Raw genomic sequence first — 16,949 nt, 5'->3', positions numbered from 1 at the left:
GCAAAAACCCAAATAAAAAAGGGAAGGTATCTCAGTTCCAGAAAGAATTTCAGGAGCTTAAAAATCATATAAGAGAAACAGAATAAAAATTGGGAAACAAAATGAGTGATGCAAAAAAAGATCCAATAGTTTGGAATACTGTTTAAAAAGTAGAATTGGCCACATAGAAAAGGAGATACAAAAATCCACTAAAGAAAACAACTTCTTAAAGAGTACAATTGGCCAAATGGAAAAGAAAGTACAAAAGCTAATTGAGGAAAACAACTCCTTAAAAGTTAGAATTGGGCAAGTGGAAGCTAATGACTCTGAGACATCATGAATCAATCAAATTCAAAAGAATTTTAAAAATGGAAGAAAATGTAAAATACTTCATTGGAAAAAGAAATGACCTGGAAAATAGATCCAGGAGAGACAATGTCAGAATCATTGGACTATCGGAAAGTGATAATCAGAAGGAGGATCTGGACAATATCTTTCAAGAAATTATCAAGGAAAACTGTCTTGATTTCCTGGAACCAGAGGGCAGAATAGACATGGAAAGAATCCATTGGTCACTTCAGGAAAGAGATCCCAAAATAAAAACCCCAAGGAATGTTATAGTCAAATTTCAGAACCATCAGGTCACTACAAGTGACCAGAAAGAAGCAATTCAAATATCTGGAATTCAGAATCAGAATCACACAGGGCCTGGCAGCTGCAACATTAAAGAATCAGAAATATCAGAACATGATATTCTGTAGGACAAAGAAACTAGGACTACAACCAAGAACCATTTAACCCAGCAAAATGAAGCATAATACATTGAGAGGGAAATGGTCATTCAATGAAATAGGATTTCAAGCCTTCATGGGAAGACCAGAACTAAACTAAAAATTTGACCTTCTATATCAAGACCCAAGAGAAACATAAACAGGTTAAAAAAAGGAAAAGAAAAGAGAAGGGATTCAATCAAGCTAAACTGTTTACATCCCTACATGGGAAGATGATATTTGTAACTCTTAAAAATATGTATCACTTGGGGGTGGCCAGGTGGCTCAGCAAGTAAGAGCACTGGCCCCAGTGTCAGGATGACTTGGGCGATTGAATCTGGGCTCATATACTTAGCACCACACCTAGAAATAACTGTCTGTGTAACCTTGAGCAAGTTACTTAACCCCAATTGCTTAAAAAAAATATGTATCACTAACAATACAGATAGAGGGAATAAACATAGATAAGGTATGGATATAAGATATATTTGAGGGAATAACATAAAAAATAAGGGATGAGAGAGGAGTAAAATGGGTACAGCAGGAAGGGAGAGAGGTAGAATGGGGTAAATCATCTCACATTAAGAGCTGAGAAAGACCTATTACAAAGTGGAGTTGAAATATGGGGGGGGGGCAGTGATGGGCAATGCTCAGACCTTACTCTCATCAGTATTGGTTCAAAGAGGGAATAATATACAAAATCAGATGAATATAGAAATCCATCTTAACTAATAGAGAAGTAGGAAGGGAGGAAATTAAATAAAGGGTGTAGTAATCATAATGGTGGATGTGAATGGGATGAACTCTGCCATAAAATGGAAGTGAATAGGGTTGATCTAAAATGAGTATTCTACAATATGTCATTTACAAGAAGCACCCTTGAAGAAGAGACACAAGGTAAAGGAAAACTTGGGTAGACTTGTATGAACTGATGCAAAGTGAAATGAGCAGAACAAGGAAAACATTGATCATCCCATGATGTTGCTAATATGATATCTAACTATGAATGACTCAGCTTTTCTCAACAACACAATGATCCAACATAAATATGACAAAGGACTCACAAAGGAAATTTGCTATCCATCTCCAGATTGGTTGGGTGGTTTTTGTCCTTCCTTCTCAAAGAGGATCAAAATGACATCACTATGCTAGAGTCAAGTTTCAGTGTGTCTTACTGTGGTTGATCAGACCAATATGAGCTTGGAAAGCTCTACTACAGGTTGGGCACAAATGGTCCATGTGATCATTTGGGGTTCTCTAAATTTGTGCATCCTGTTTCCTTTGAGCTGTTTCAATTCTGCTTTGCTCATAGAGCACAGCACCCTCTCTGATGTGGACATGCCATGCTTGAGCAGTCCTGTGCCAGTGTCTCTCATGTCACATAATCAATTCCAAAATTCTTGAGAGACCTTGAGGGTATCCTTGTATAGCTTATTCTGACCACTGTGTGAAGCTCACCCTGTGTGAGTTCTTCATAAAATAGTCCTTTTGGCAAGTTTTGCATTCAAACAATGTGGCCAACCCATCAGAGTTGCGCTCTCTAAATCAGAGTTTGAATTCTCGGCAGTTTAGTTCAAGAAAGGACCTCAGGAAGATTCTGAAGAACACCTGGCAGGATAACGTACCAGACACTAAGACAATTCAAATTCTGACACTGCCAGAGCTAGCTCAGTATTTGGGAAGAAAAGTGTGAGAAAGAAGAGGTTTTAGACTGACTACCAAACTGAAGGTCTACAGAGACAGTGTACTGACCTCATTGTATGCTTGTGAAACCTGGGCAAGTATACCTGTACCATGCCAGGAAAGTCAATTCCTTGCATTTGAATTATTTTAGGAAGATTCTGAAGATGACCTGACAGGATAAGATAAGCTATCCAGATAAAGAAATGATGGACTCTGAATGAAGATTGAAGTATATATTTTTTCACTTTATTCTTTCTCTTTTATTTTTACTTTTGATCTGTTTCTTTTTCCACAACTATCATGAATGTGGAAATGTTTTCCATGCTAAACTATATGAAACTGCCTAACTATTTGCAGAAGAGAGGAGGGAGGGGAAAAAACATGGAACTCAAAATCTTGTAAAAATGAATGCTAAGGGGTGGCCAGGTAGCACAGCGAGTAAGAGCACTGGCTCCAGTGTCAGGATGACCTGGATCAAATCCAGGCTCAAATACTCAGCACCACACCCAGAAATAACTGGCCATGTAACCTTGAGCAAGTTACTTAACCCCGATTGCTTAAAAAAATGAATGCTAAATGGGGCAGCTAGGTGGCACAGTGAATACAGCACCAGCCCTGGAGTCAGGAGGACCCAAGTTCAAATCTGGCTTCAGACACTTAACACGGAAAAAACTAGCCGTGTGACCTTGGGCAAGTCACTTAACCCCAATTGCCCTCCAAAAAAGCAAAAAAAATTAATACTAAAAATTTTCTTGATTTGTAATTGTGGGATAAAATAAAATACTATTTAAAAAATGAGTTAGGTTTTTCTTCAGAACATCACTGTGGTGATTTATATAGATATGCTTGAGTCAGCTTGACCACCTTTCCTCATACTTCTTACCTTTCTTTCTACAAAATTCAACTTTTGTCCTTTACTTATTTTCATAAGTAAGGGTTCCTTTTTTCTCCTATTGGATTGGTGATGAAAAGGAAGACTAACACAAAGCCCCACCAAGAAAGAAGCCAAGGGGCAAAGAATAAGAAAGTTTAGTTCAATTTCTTTGCTTAACTAAAAAGGTCCAAGTCAGCACACGAGCTTGGGAGTCACTAGTTAGACAAGAATCAAGCCAAAATAATATAGAGGTACAGGTCAGGAGATGGAAAAGACCTTGTTGTTCTCTAGCTGTAGTATAAGTCTAAAAGAATAAAACTCCAGATGTACGATTGGTTTGGTAAATATAGACCGACTCATTCACATACTTCATCTTCACCACTCTTGAGCATGATTTTTAGTGGAGTTCAGCTAGCTACGTATGCTACTGCTCAGTACCCAGAAAGCCTTAACAATACTGGATAGAAGGTGACAGGGTTTCCTGCTCTTCTTTGTGGCTGTTCCCAAGAGATTATGCACTAACTACTCGACAACTTCAGTTATTACCATTGAGAGAAATAATTATTAATAACCAATGATTTCAGAAGATCCAGTTTCTCCCTTTTTATCCCTAAAGTTCTGATTTTAAAAGTTCAGTATCTTGGAGGACATTACTGACAATGGAATTACTCATTTTCTTGTTCAGACCCCACCCAGGTAGTATAGTTCTGTGTTCTGCTTAGGCTTTGGTGGGGCATCAATTCCTTAAATAGATCACCCAAGATTGGGGTTATTGCTGTTGTTTGCCCCTCATTCTCAAAGAGGTCATGACATATAAATGAATTGGATTTAAGTGAGGGAGTGCTATGCAAAGTCAAGAGCCTCACTTTCTCCTCCAGAGCCATCTGAGTTCGTTGGTTAGATATAGATCAGGACAATTGGAGAGGGCCCAGAATAAACTGGGGGACATTGATTTTTTTCAAGCTAAGGTCTTTGACAGGTCTCAGTTTGACTGAGTGAATGGCCTCTTTACCTAATTTTTTAAAAAAATCTCATTGCCTAAGACTTAAGTGGTTAACTTAAGAACTAAAAGACTTAAAGCTCAGGTCCAACCCCTCATTGTAATATTCATTCTCTCATTAATTGTTGACCAATGAGAGTTGATTCTAACCCTGGAGAATACTTCCTATTCAAAGTGTATATAAACTATGGACCTGCTGCTATAATGGTCTTTGGTCTAAGAGAGATGGGAAAATTACCATTTTTTTTATTAAAATGCTGGCATTATTAATAAAATGATTGAATTACCCAGAAATTGTTTCTCAAACCTTTTAAATGCCATAAAGGCTTGTTCATCATGCTCTCTGACCCTCTGCCCTTTCTGCACTGCCAGGACTTATCTAAATGGTACCTTATTCCATTGTGATTACTGAGTAATTGCATTTCTTCCTTTACTTGTAGTCACCTTCACTCTCTCTACCTGCCTAGATTAAGTAGAGTTTATTTAAAGTCAAGTCTCACCTCTGTGGGGATTAACTCAATGAGTGGTGACTCTCTAAATTGATTTCCATTAATCCGTCTAGATATTTCTTTGCTTAGGAAAATATTTCCACCACTTCTTCAGCTTGAAGGAGATCCAGAAATCAGCAGTTAATCTTGCATGTTAAAAATGGTTTTTTTACATGTGATTGGGGGGGGGGGGAGGAATAAGATATTAAATTAAAAACAAAAGAAAACTTTTAAAAATGTCATTCAAGAACTTCCCATGCTTTTTGAGGTATCTTTCCTTATCTTTAAAGCTTTGATCAAAAAGCTTTTCCCAGTCTAGGCTCTCTGCCCAGCATTCTCTTCCTTGCTTCTCAGAAACTTAAGATGATGTGTCCACTTTCTAAGGAGATTTCAATTTCCATAACAAATAATTAATCTTTGGTTAAAAAAAAATCCAGAGTGGTAAGTTCCCTTGTTGTTTATACCCATGAGATCAATGGTTTTTATTCTTTATAATGTCTAGTTTTTTTTTTTTTAAGCAATTGGGGTTAAGTAACTTGCTCAAGGTTACATGGCCAGTTTTTTTGGTGTGTATGTGGGTGTGAAGTGTCTGAGGCCAGAACCAATCCCAGGTCTCTTGACTCTGGGGCCGGCACTCTCACTCACTACGCCACCTGGCCGCCCCTATATAATGTCCAGTTTTTATAAGGTCCAATCTCTACTGTGGCTCTCTGCTAGAGGCCTCTAGACTTATATTTGATCCATTTTATGCCTCCTTTTGGGACCAGGTACTGAAGTCAGTGCAGTTCTACCTTAACAGTGTATCTGTTGAACCTCAAGGATGCCAGGTAATACAAGAGAATAACCCTTTTCCACCTGGGTATTATGAAATGCAATAGAATTGAATTTCAGCAAGGCATTTACCCATGTCTATTGTATTCACCTAATCTGACAGGCCAGTAAACTATAGAGAAAGAAAGGCAGTAAAATATGGCATGAGTCTTTCATTTTTAAGTTTTTTGGAGGCAATCAGGGAAAAGTGACTTATCCAGGGTCACACAGCTAGTAAATATCTGAAGTCAGATTTGAACTCAGGTCCTCCTGACTCCAGGGCTGATGCTCTATCCGCTGTGCTACCTAACTGCCCCAGTCATTCATTCTTAATGACCTGAAATTTATGCAAATCAATTTTTTTTGTTTTCTTGAAAAGAATATCCTTTCAATGATAAACCTATGAGCTCTGTGGAGACTTCTTACAAATTTCTAAAACAATTATTGCATTTTTACCATCTCCTGATCTATACTTTTATTTCTCAAAGAATTTTTAGACAGTAGCTCTGAAACCAACTCTAAAAATGCTCTCAACAAAACCTGGGGTGTTATTATTCAGATTCAGATAATTTGTCCTTACTGAAGGTAGTGGCATAATACTCTTACCACCTTCTTAACTAGCATTCGAATTCTGTTTATATTTTTGTTCTTATCCTGTTCTGTAAACAATTATCCTCACTTAAGAAAGTACAGATGAAAATGAGCTTCTCGAAGACTCTGGCACATCATGTTCTATGCATAGGTATGGCTTATCCTCCCCTTATACAGGTATAATCATTCAAGCCATCAAACCAGGAACTCAAACTCTTCCCAATATTGAGGATCCCTTTGAAATTCAGTGGTTTTAGGATTTTGTGGACTTTCTCTCTTTTGTCTTCTTAACTTGAGGTTCTATATGATATTAATTGGAAAATAGATCCAAATGTAATGTAGCCTGCTCCTTTGTCAGATTCTGATATCATTCTTCCTTGGGCACACAGGCTTTCCCCCAAGAACTGAGGGCACAGAAAGTACTATCAATCTCTTTGTTGGATTTCACATTTTCACTTTTTCAGCTGATCATAAAAGCCTTGTATTCTTGAAGTAATACAAGGTCATCCCCGTTTGGCTCCATAGTCTTGAGGACAGATTCTGAGTCTGGCTCTCCTTCCACCATAGGCAAACCATAACCCAGAGAATGCAAGTAAGATTTCAATTCTTTGGCAATTGAATCAACCAGATTTATTCTTATCAAAATGGTTAAACATCATGCTGTCTAGCTGTACTCTTGGTATCAAATGATGGGTTAAGATGCAAAACTCTATCATAAAATCATCTGAGTTATTTTAGTGGATTTTCTAAAACACAGATTTCTCTGCTCTGAGATCCTGTGAAGAAGCAGCCTTGGACCCAAGTAGGACCTTGGCTACCCAAAGATCATCTCCTCTAACTTCTTTTATTATTCAGCATATGCAGTAAAATGACTTAAGATGTAATTAGTGTCAAATCTAAATCCTTTGTACTTAATACATTATTTTGAAACAAGTACTCTCATCTCAGTCTATTAGTTTGAACTTGACTTTTTCAGGTTTTTTTTTCTTTTTGGAGGGGGGAAGGTAGGGCAATTGGTTAAGTGACTTGCCCAAGGTCACGGAGCTAATAAGTGTTAAGTGTTCGAGGCCGGATTTGAACTCAGGTCCTCCTGACTCCAGGGCCAGTGCTCTATTCACTGTGCCACCTAGCCACCCCAGTGTTTTCTAAAATTCACTGAGAAGAACCACAGAATTTGAGAGCTAGAAATGACCTCATTGACTAATGGGTCCAACACCAACTAAAAAGAATCCATAAGTATAATTTACCAGAAATGTGGTGATTGAGCTTCCTCTCGAAGATCTCTAACAAAGGGGGAACTCTCACCTCCAATGCAGTCGATTCTACTTTTTCAAAGATTTCATCCCATGCTAAAGTACTCACTCATTTTCTTTTCCCATGAGTGATCCAAGATGACTCTCATCATCCTTGGGCTACTTTGCCCTACAATACCAATTCTGAGCTTTTGAATGTTCATGTTCTATGAATGAACTCTTTCTCTAGGGGTCTCTCCAGCTGGAGTTTTAGGCAAGACAATAGGCAAACCCCTGCATTGCATCCATCACCCTGTCTGTGCCAACTTCAGGGGCACCTCTATTCAAAGTCCATTGTGTTATCTGATCCTCCCTGATCCACATCCAGCTGATAACACCATCCAGACTTCCTAATTTGAATCAAGCTCAATCAGATTCTTTGAGACAAGTGTCTCTCACCAGTTACAGAATTCTGAGTTAAGATCCCTAAAGAGCAGGGGAATGAGAACATTATAGTATTAACTAACTCCTCAAATGATAAGGAATGGTTTTGATTTATTATCTTTGTAAACCCTGACCATCCCCTGAGGCTATGTAATAGACTGACAAGCTTTCTCATCTTTGCACCACTTGGTATGTTAAGCCTTTCCAATGTTTCTTATTTCATCTTCCTTATGCTCCTAAGATTTGTCTAAAGTTCCAGTAAGATGTGAGAAATGATTATTTCTCTCTGGTATTAGTAACTTTGTTATCATATCAGGACCGAAGTTTTTTTCCTTTTCTGTTTCCTCATCCAGAAATCAACAAGTGTGGGGAATCTCTCTTAGATTTACTCAGGTCAAGCTCAAATCAGACAGAGAAATTATAAGTTTAGGCTAATAAGTGCATTCCTGCTTATTATGTTTTCTCAGGTCTGGAAAAAATGTGGATCCTCTCTTTCGTCAGACAAGTGATATAGATATTGATAAATCTCTTTGACCAAGATTTGAATGATCCAAGTCATTTATTCCATGGTAATATAGCCCACCTTCTCATTGTAATAAGTTGATTCCTACTCTCAGGAACTGCCCTTCCAAGGACATAAATTGCAAGCCCACTGCCGTTAGGGGACTTAGGTCCAAGAGACAGTCCTTTTATTTAAAAACATGCTGGCTTTATCAATAAAATTATTAAATTACCCAGACTATCCTTAGAACTTAAAAAAAAAAAACCATCACAGTTAACAGAGACAAAAGGACTTGAGAGGAAAAGAGACAGGTCTGCCTTAAGGTCTCTTAGGAAACTGCCTCCTCTATGAGTGCTCACAGGTGAAACCTAAAGAGTGAAATTGCAAATTGAGATTTTGACTCTCTCCTCATTCTAAAACTTCTGATTCTAACCTTTGATCATCTCTGGGCAAGCATATATGTGTCTATATGTCTGTTCTAAGTGTTTGAACTACAGCTTTCTGAATTTTCCACTAGCAAGAGGGTGCTCTCGAGCAGGCTACAATGACAGATGTTGCACACAAATGAAGCTACCAAAGAGGGCTTTGGAAAGAAGTCCTATTTGAGTTTAAATTGAGCTTTTGGGGTAGCAGCAGAGATTACTGAAGTTTGCTGTCTGGGAGGCTTGTGTTCACTTTGGACCTCATTTACTTAATTACAAAAGGTTTCACATTTCAAAGAGTCTTGCAGGTAGAGAGTTCTGTTGATAGCCCTAGACTTCTGGCAGGAGGTATAGTTTTCTGCCAAAGACAGCTTTTGGAGGTTCAGTTTTCGGGGGCTTGATATTGGAACTGAGATGATGGTGAGAGTACTCAGTCTTTTGTCTTTAGGATATGGCCTGTTTTTGCTAGTTGGAAATGGAAAAGCAGGGTAAAACTCCCCCAGGCTATAATGTTTAAAAAGAGGAGTTTTATATTTAAAGAGTTCTTTTATGAGTTTTGGAGGTGGTGTAAGGGCAGGGGTTTTCTCTTTCAGCACTTCCTTGAAGTAAGAGGCCCAATTTTTACCCTAGGGGCCAGAGTTGTTGCCTGCTAGGACTGGTGAGGGAAAGGTATCTTTGATTTTTTAAGTGGGCAAGTGAAGTTCAAATTCATCTAAAGCGAAATAGCCACAAAAGGGATTTTTTTCCTGTGCTTGAAGAGGAAGACAAAAGGAAAAGTTGGTGTGAGGCAGGTGAATAATGACCTTGAATAAAACTTAATTTGTAGATCTAAAGCCTGTGCTGGTGAGAGGGCTTTCAAACATGTGTTGCCCTCATTAGTTAAGGGAAAAGATCCTTTCCTTTCACAGCCTTGAATTGTGATCAGTTTGGGGGATTTAAGGGGTGAATTAACATGCTCAAAAATTTGTTTTAAGGGAGATTTAGAAATACCTGTGAAGGACTTGAACGGAAATCAATCAGCCTCAATACCCCCACCCCCACTCCCAGTCAATCCCAAACTTTGACTCCTCTTTAAGTAGAACTTAGAATGCTTCTAAATTAAAAAAAAAAATCAGTCTCTCTCCTCTCCCTTTCTGATCATGGCTAAAGTTGGAGAGGCAGACAAGAGGATGACAGACGAAATACGAGAAACAGTGGAATGAGGAGTAAAATGTGATTGGTAAGAGAAATGTGATAATTGGGGTAATTAAAACTACCACTTTTAAAATCTTTTACAATGGATTAACTGGAAATAGTGACTCTATAATATGAAATGCTTGGAATAAATAGACCTTGTGTAACATAATACTAACTTAAATTAAAAATTGAGGTTCTATATGATACTAATTGGAAAATAGATCCAAATGTAATTGAATTAATTCTGGTCTCATTTTAAGTGAAATTTACTATTCTTTTGGGTTATAGATTTAATTGCTTAACTGAAAATTATTTAACTCCCTCTGAAAACTTGAAGGCTTCTCTGCTTCAGGAAACTTGGCACACCTAGCTAGCAAAACCCCCTGAGAAAAGAAATCGGTCATTTAGTATCTTTAGGGTAAGAAATTCTAAAAGTAATAACTTATGATATTTTAGCCCAGCAGACTTTAAGCTAACCTAAAGATAATAGATATAAATTCAAACTCTTTGGTAAAACTTTATATGTACTTCCTAGTATATGCAACTTGAAATTCTGAAGTGGGGGACAGGGGAATTGGAAGCTGAATACTTGGGGCAGCTCCTTATCTGATAAGCATAGAGAGCTGGAAATTTTCACCCCATGTCTTTAAAAAAATCAAAATATATGAATATGGATAATCTTTTTTCTTGAAGTGCAAAGGGTACTGGGCCTTCAGATTTAAAATGTTATTAGTGATTATAAATCTGGATTTGATTTGATTTTAATCCAAAATCTGTCCTGAAGGAAATAAGAATGGGGTCCTAGTGTGTTCTCCTATCAGGATGATTATGGTAAGTCAGAATCTAATATAAAATACACTTGCCAATTGGCACTAAGAAATTTATTAATTGTATGATCCCAAGCAAGTTACCTTTTGTCTGTTTACCTCAATTTACTGTTCTGTAAGGGGTTGTTGTGAGGATCACGTGATGGTAAAATGCTTAACAGGGTGTCTAACCTAGGGCAAACATTATCTAAAGGTTGACTGTTTTTATTATTTCTTTAGATGCAATTACTTCATTACTTGATAACTTTATATAGAGTTTTGGATGTTATCTGTATACATTGTCAATGGTGATGAGATGAATGATTTTTTGTGTATAGGGTAATTTGAAAAAGTATTCAACTGACTTAAGGTCACCCCATGTGGTAATAGTTTTGACAGGTAATGGGTTTTGTTTCAAGTTTCAAATATGTGATATTGTTTATGGCATTGTTTGTGTTTTTAAATTTTCTTATATTGTGTAATATGCAAAATTATCAGCCATGTTAAAAAAGCAACTTCTTTTATAATCTAGATGTTGTTAGATTAAGAAATATACAAAAAAGTCAAAAAATTTAAAAAGTGGATTAGAAAACTGAAGCCATTTGATCAGCCCTGCTGACCACATACTGTAATATTCCAAAATACTGTAATTAAGAATACAACTTCCAGTTTTTCCTATATTTAATAGGAAGTTTCATCTAAAATTATTTGGCTATTACTTATGAATATTATGAGATTATTAACTAAGTTATTTGGAGTTATTGTTATGACACTCACCTGTGGAGATTATGTATATCTTGAAGCAACTTTGTCTTAAACTCCACTCTCAAGGATTTATTTTGCTTTAAGGGGTGAATACAAAATACATACATATACATATGCATGTATATGTATATGTATGTATGTCTATTTGGAAGTTTACAGCAATTGACCTGTTTTTCTAGGGGTTTAAGTGAACTATTACATGTCACTATCTATGTGGGATTCAGTTCCTGACGCATCTTACTCTTTCAGAATGATATGAGTGTAATTAGATGAAGGTAAAGAAGCTTGTGAAACAAAGATGTGAATCTATTAAGTAGTGAGGTTAAGTCAGAAACCTCTTTTGTTTACATTTTAAGGAATAGGATTTCAATACAGTCAGTTATGTTAGTGAAGAGTAGTAACTTATGAGCTATCTTGTGTTAATGAGAAATCTGATTTTGCTCATGTTTGTCATTTAATGTGGGATTAGAATCTGTGTGTAGAACAGGCCCTGAAATGCATGCAAATTACTTTAATGTTGTTGCCATTGTTTAAAGGGATTCTGAAAATGGTAGTCTACATTTATATACATTTGAACTTTGTTAATAACTGATTATATTTTACTACAGACAATTTTCTATTCTTGGTATAGAGTTTGGGGTTATTATATTTATACATCCCATCTTTTTTTGTTTGTTATTAAGCATCTTTAAAGCAAAATCATTTGTGAATGTTTAACATAGGGATGAAAAAACATCTACTTATCATATCAAGATAAGTGGTGATTTTTCCGTGATAAATTTCTTACTGTTACCAATGTGAGATTATAGTCAATACTTGTTATCTAGGATATGTGTTCCTTGAGAACTGAGTCCACTTGAAGCTCTGATTATTATAACTTGCTGTTTTAAGAACTTATGTGACTGTAACTGATATTTTTCTGAGTTTGACTCCAGGTGTGATCATCAAGGAATGCTACTGAGCCAATAAATTGATGATGCCAGCAACCCTATGGGATTTACATTCATTAACTGCAGGTGGAGTTCTTATGGGAAAGTTTAGGAGAACAACTCTTGGCAGGGACTGAGGTAAGATTCTCCTGACTCAATTTCCCTGACATTTGAATGGAAAATATCCCACCTGGCTGAAGTTAAGCCTGGCTCAATGCAATTGGCTATATAACTTTTGCCTGGAAATTATAATAATTTAGGGAAGTATTAGTCCCTCTCTATGTAACAATGTCTCTAATTCTTTTATGACAAATTTCTATAATCACATTAGGTGATCAGTATAAACATAACTAAGTAGATTTTTAGGTTAATGCTGAATTACAAGTGAGTTACTATTACTATAGTGAAATGTAGGCATAATATTTGAGCTATTTGGTATAGAATTTTAATTTTTTCAACTAAGTATTTAACCTTGTTATCTGTTCTTATTGTATATTCAGATATAAGATAAGGCCCTCTAATTTCTCTTAATGGTATGGTGATAATTAAGCAAATGAAGCAAAGATTTATGAAACCCATATGTAATTCCTTTTATTGAATGAAATTTATATCATAAAAATAGAAGCACAATTAGTTATGTCAAGAGAAGAATGGCTTGTGGTCTATTTTATAAATGACTTAGATCTACTTTTACTAGAGGTTCTTCATTTAAACATGGATAGAAATTAAAGATATTTTATTACAAACAACTCATGTAATAGGTATTGTTCAATTACGTGTTTATACATTCCATCTTAACATTTTTGTTACAATTGAAGTTGATCTGGCAACTTTAAAGCAAAAATGAATTTATTTGAGAATCCATCTTCTTATAAAAAATATTTTGTTGTTCCTTAGCAGAATCTCATCCTTCTAATGGGGGAATGAACAATTCCAAGTATAAAAATTTTAATTTTTAGTTTGTATTTGAGTTTCTTAGGTATATCAGCATGACAATTGGTTAACCTAAAATTTGTAAATTCTCTGTTTCAAATTTGATTCTCTAATAGTAGAGACATAAGGGTTGAGTTAACTTGTATTATTTGACTTGGTTATTGGCAGAGTAAAATTGAAATTCTATTAAGACCAATTTTGTAGGAGGGTTGGTTTGGTTTTGGGGCAAGAGAAAAGGATCTCTACAAGTTATCTGAGTAAGAAGCCAGTCAGTTGGTAACTGTTCTGAAGGCCACACCCAAATCTGAGGGTGGTATTAGATGGTTATCTCAATAGCTGTATCAGATAAGACTTCTGAGCTTTAAATGAACAATTTTATTTTACTGTTTATTTTTTCTCTTTGTATCTTTTATCCATAAGGTCTACTTAATAAAGGGGACTGGCTCCTTTTATTTTGTTAACACGATCATCCTATTCCCCTTCTTCCTATCACCCATCATAAGCCTTATAGTTAATAACCTTTGAAGTGTTTGTGATATCAGTGTTTCATTGAGGAGACTTTGTCTTTCAGTAGAATCATATGGGGGAATGTAATAAATGATTATTTCTCTCTGGTATTAATAACTAATCATTTTATTATGACTAAGGTTTTTCCCTTTTCTACTTCCTCATCTGGAAGTTCTAGTGTGAGAAATCTCTCTTAAAGATTTACCTGAGAGGGGGGGAGAGGGAGCCAAGATGATTGAGTAAAACTTGCTTGAGTTCTCCCCCAAACCCCTTCAAATACATGTAAAAATTATTCTAAACAAATTCTAGAGCAGTAGAACCCCAAAATGACAGAATGAAACAAATTTCCAACCCAAGACAACTTGGAAGGTGTAATGTAATGGCAAGGAAAGGCAACTTCCCAAGGTTCAGAATACCAGCATAGGTGCTCTCCATTTTATTCAGTGACAAACCAAGAACAGAGAAGGTCAAAACATGACATCATTCAAAATACAGCATTTACTAAGTGTGATTAAATAATCTCCAAGTACTACCCCACCCCAGGACCTTACAATCCTTCAATCAATTACAAAGTCCCTGTTCTAAATACTACTCCACCCCTAAGCTGTACCTTCATTTAGTCCATCACAAAACCCCTCTTCTCAAATGGAGATTAGTTTCCAATCTAAGTAAAGTACATTCATTTGTTCAACCATAGAACACAAAAAGGTCAAAAGTTCCCCACCCCTGGATCACAATTGAATCTACCCCAGAGTTATATCAAGTTTAAGCACAGCACTTAATACCCAAATGGAAGTCTTTTCTTCATCTTGACAGGAGGCAAGTTCTCAGCAATCTTAATTCCTGGGGAGACAAGGCTTAGCAAGGCCACAAGATACATTGCCAGTCCCTTCATTAATTCATCCTCTGTCTGTAGAAGTCCTAGAACCCCTGAACACATTAGCAAAACCCTCTCCCAGGATTTCTGTAAACATACAACAAGAAAATCCTTCTTCAGGGCTTCTGAACCAACAGAAAGGTTCCCAGACCCCTGCAACAACAGCACTGTCCTTCACCAGTGGACAGTATTCACTCTCTGTCTGCAGGACAGTCTCAGGAGCTCTTAGCCAACAGTCAGGTTCCAGGACTTCTTCAACAGGACTGTCTTTCACCAGTGGACATATCTGGCAAAACAACATCAAAACAGACAGACAAAGTACCAGCAAAACAGCCATGTCTCCTCAGTCCTTGGCAGCTCTGGGGGCAGGTCTCAAAAGTCCAGGGCAATTCAATCCTCTCAGTCTCTCTCTCTGCCTCCATGAGGGTGCTGCTTCCAAAAAAAAGTTCTCCTGCCTCTCTCTTGTCTCTCCAAATCTATGTCACCAGCTCCTCCCAGTTCAGGACTTTCTTTTCACATCAACAAGTCCATCCCACAGGTGGGATTAACAAGCTCTGGGTTTTAACACAATCAATTTGAAAACCAAGCCAATACAGGGGAATCTTTATGTTCCATTACTATCACAGAAGGTTGACAGGAAAGGTCTGTTGCACTAGTATGAGAGAAAAGTGTAGACTGTGCTGGCACCAGCAGACTTGAGCAAGCCTCAGGGGACTGAATCACTGGCAACTGTGGTGGTTTCCATACTTTTTTTTTTTTTGAAGTTTTCATAATTTTTCATCTGACCATGAATAAACTATCTTCACAGATAAAGATAATCCATAGTGTCTTTTATTCCTTCTTTTTGCCAGCACCCACATTTGCCTTTGCAGTACCCTTGACTTTCTTCATTCTGTTCTTGCATTCCTTTCACTGCTTTCTTGATGTCTTTTTCTTCTCATACAGGCCATGCCTTGCAAGTCTGTGCTTTGGTTCATTTTTCTTCGCATAGTCAAGGGAATCATAAATCATTCCAAAGCCTGTTGTTTTGCCACCACCAAAATGGGTTCTGAATCCAAAGACAAAAATGATGTCTGGAGTTGTCTTGTACATCTTGGATAGTTTTTCTTGAATTTCAGTCTTAGGCGCTGTGGCCTTTACAGGATGAAGGACATCTATAACCATCTGTTTGCTCTGAAGAAGTCTGTCATGAACTTCCTGGTTCTGATGGTTACAGTGTCATTCATGGTAGCAGCCGGCTCCTTGAGCAGCAGGAGAGGGAAAGGGCCACAAGAAGCAACCGCCTTCCATACTTCTCAACACACAAATGCCAAAGACAACTTAGAAGGTCAGTAGGAAAGCTCTGTTGGACCTCGGTGAGAGAGGAGCACAGTCCATCTCCAACCCCAGGGTGGTGGTGGTGGCATCAGTTGCAGTAGCTCTTTCTGGAGCTCTTGGTCCACAGATGGTTCTGGTGGCTGGTCAGAGGTGAATTGCAGGATCTCTTTAGTGGTGCTGAGGATAGATGCCCTTGCTTGCATCTGGGTCACAGTCCTAGGGTGAAAAGTAGTGCTAGTGTGGTAGAGAGGGAATCCTCGCACTTTGAATGCAGAAAAGGCTGCTTGTGGTCACTCAGAGACCAGAGTACAGACCAGGAGAAGAGTAAACACCTCTCCTTTCATCATACAACTTTGAATGAACTGAAAATGTACAGGTCCATAGAAGTATCTCTGAAAACAGCTGCACAAAACCCCAGAAAGCTTGGGACAGTAAAGACCTACCTTAACAAAGAGCTAAAAAGTCAAGTAATTGGCTGGGAAAATGAGCAAACAATGGGGAAAATTCAGACTATATAATCTCATTTTGGTGACAAGAGAAGATCAAAACATACAACCAGAAGAAGACAACAAAGTCAAAGCTCCTACATGCAAAGCCTTCAAAAAAATATGAATTGGTTGAAAGTTAATTAATGGAAAAGTTCAAAATGGATTTCAAAAATCAAGTAAGAAAAGTGGAGGAAAAATTGGGAAGAGAAATGAGTGATGCAAGAAAATCATGAAAAATGTGTCAATAGCTTGCTAAAGGAGACATCAAAAAAAAAATGCCAAAGAAAGCAACACCTTAAAAAATAGACTAACTTAAATGGCAAAAGAGGTCCAAAGAGCCAATGAGGAGGCAATGC

The 16,949-nt window shown here is 37.2% G+C and overlaps 1 pseudogene; it reads right to left on the bottom strand.

The window, feature by feature from the left end:
* Positions 1-15,619: 15,619 nt before the first annotated feature.
* On the bottom strand, positions 15,620-16,014 carry LOC138155692 (small ribosomal subunit protein eS24 pseudogene; annotated as a pseudogene).
* Positions 16,015-16,949: the final 935 nt, after the last annotated feature.

The sequence above is a fragment of the Petaurus breviceps genome, unplaced genomic scaffold (genome assembly GCF_028583685.1).
Source record: "Petaurus breviceps papuanus isolate PSGF00001 unplaced genomic scaffold, PetGlider_PUasm1.0 98, whole genome shotgun sequence".
In the NCBI taxonomy this organism is placed as follows: Eukaryota; Metazoa; Chordata; class Mammalia; order Diprotodontia; family Petauridae; genus Petaurus; species Petaurus breviceps.
Note: the sequence above shows the minus strand (reverse complement) of the source record. Positions and strands in the feature narration are given on the sequence as shown.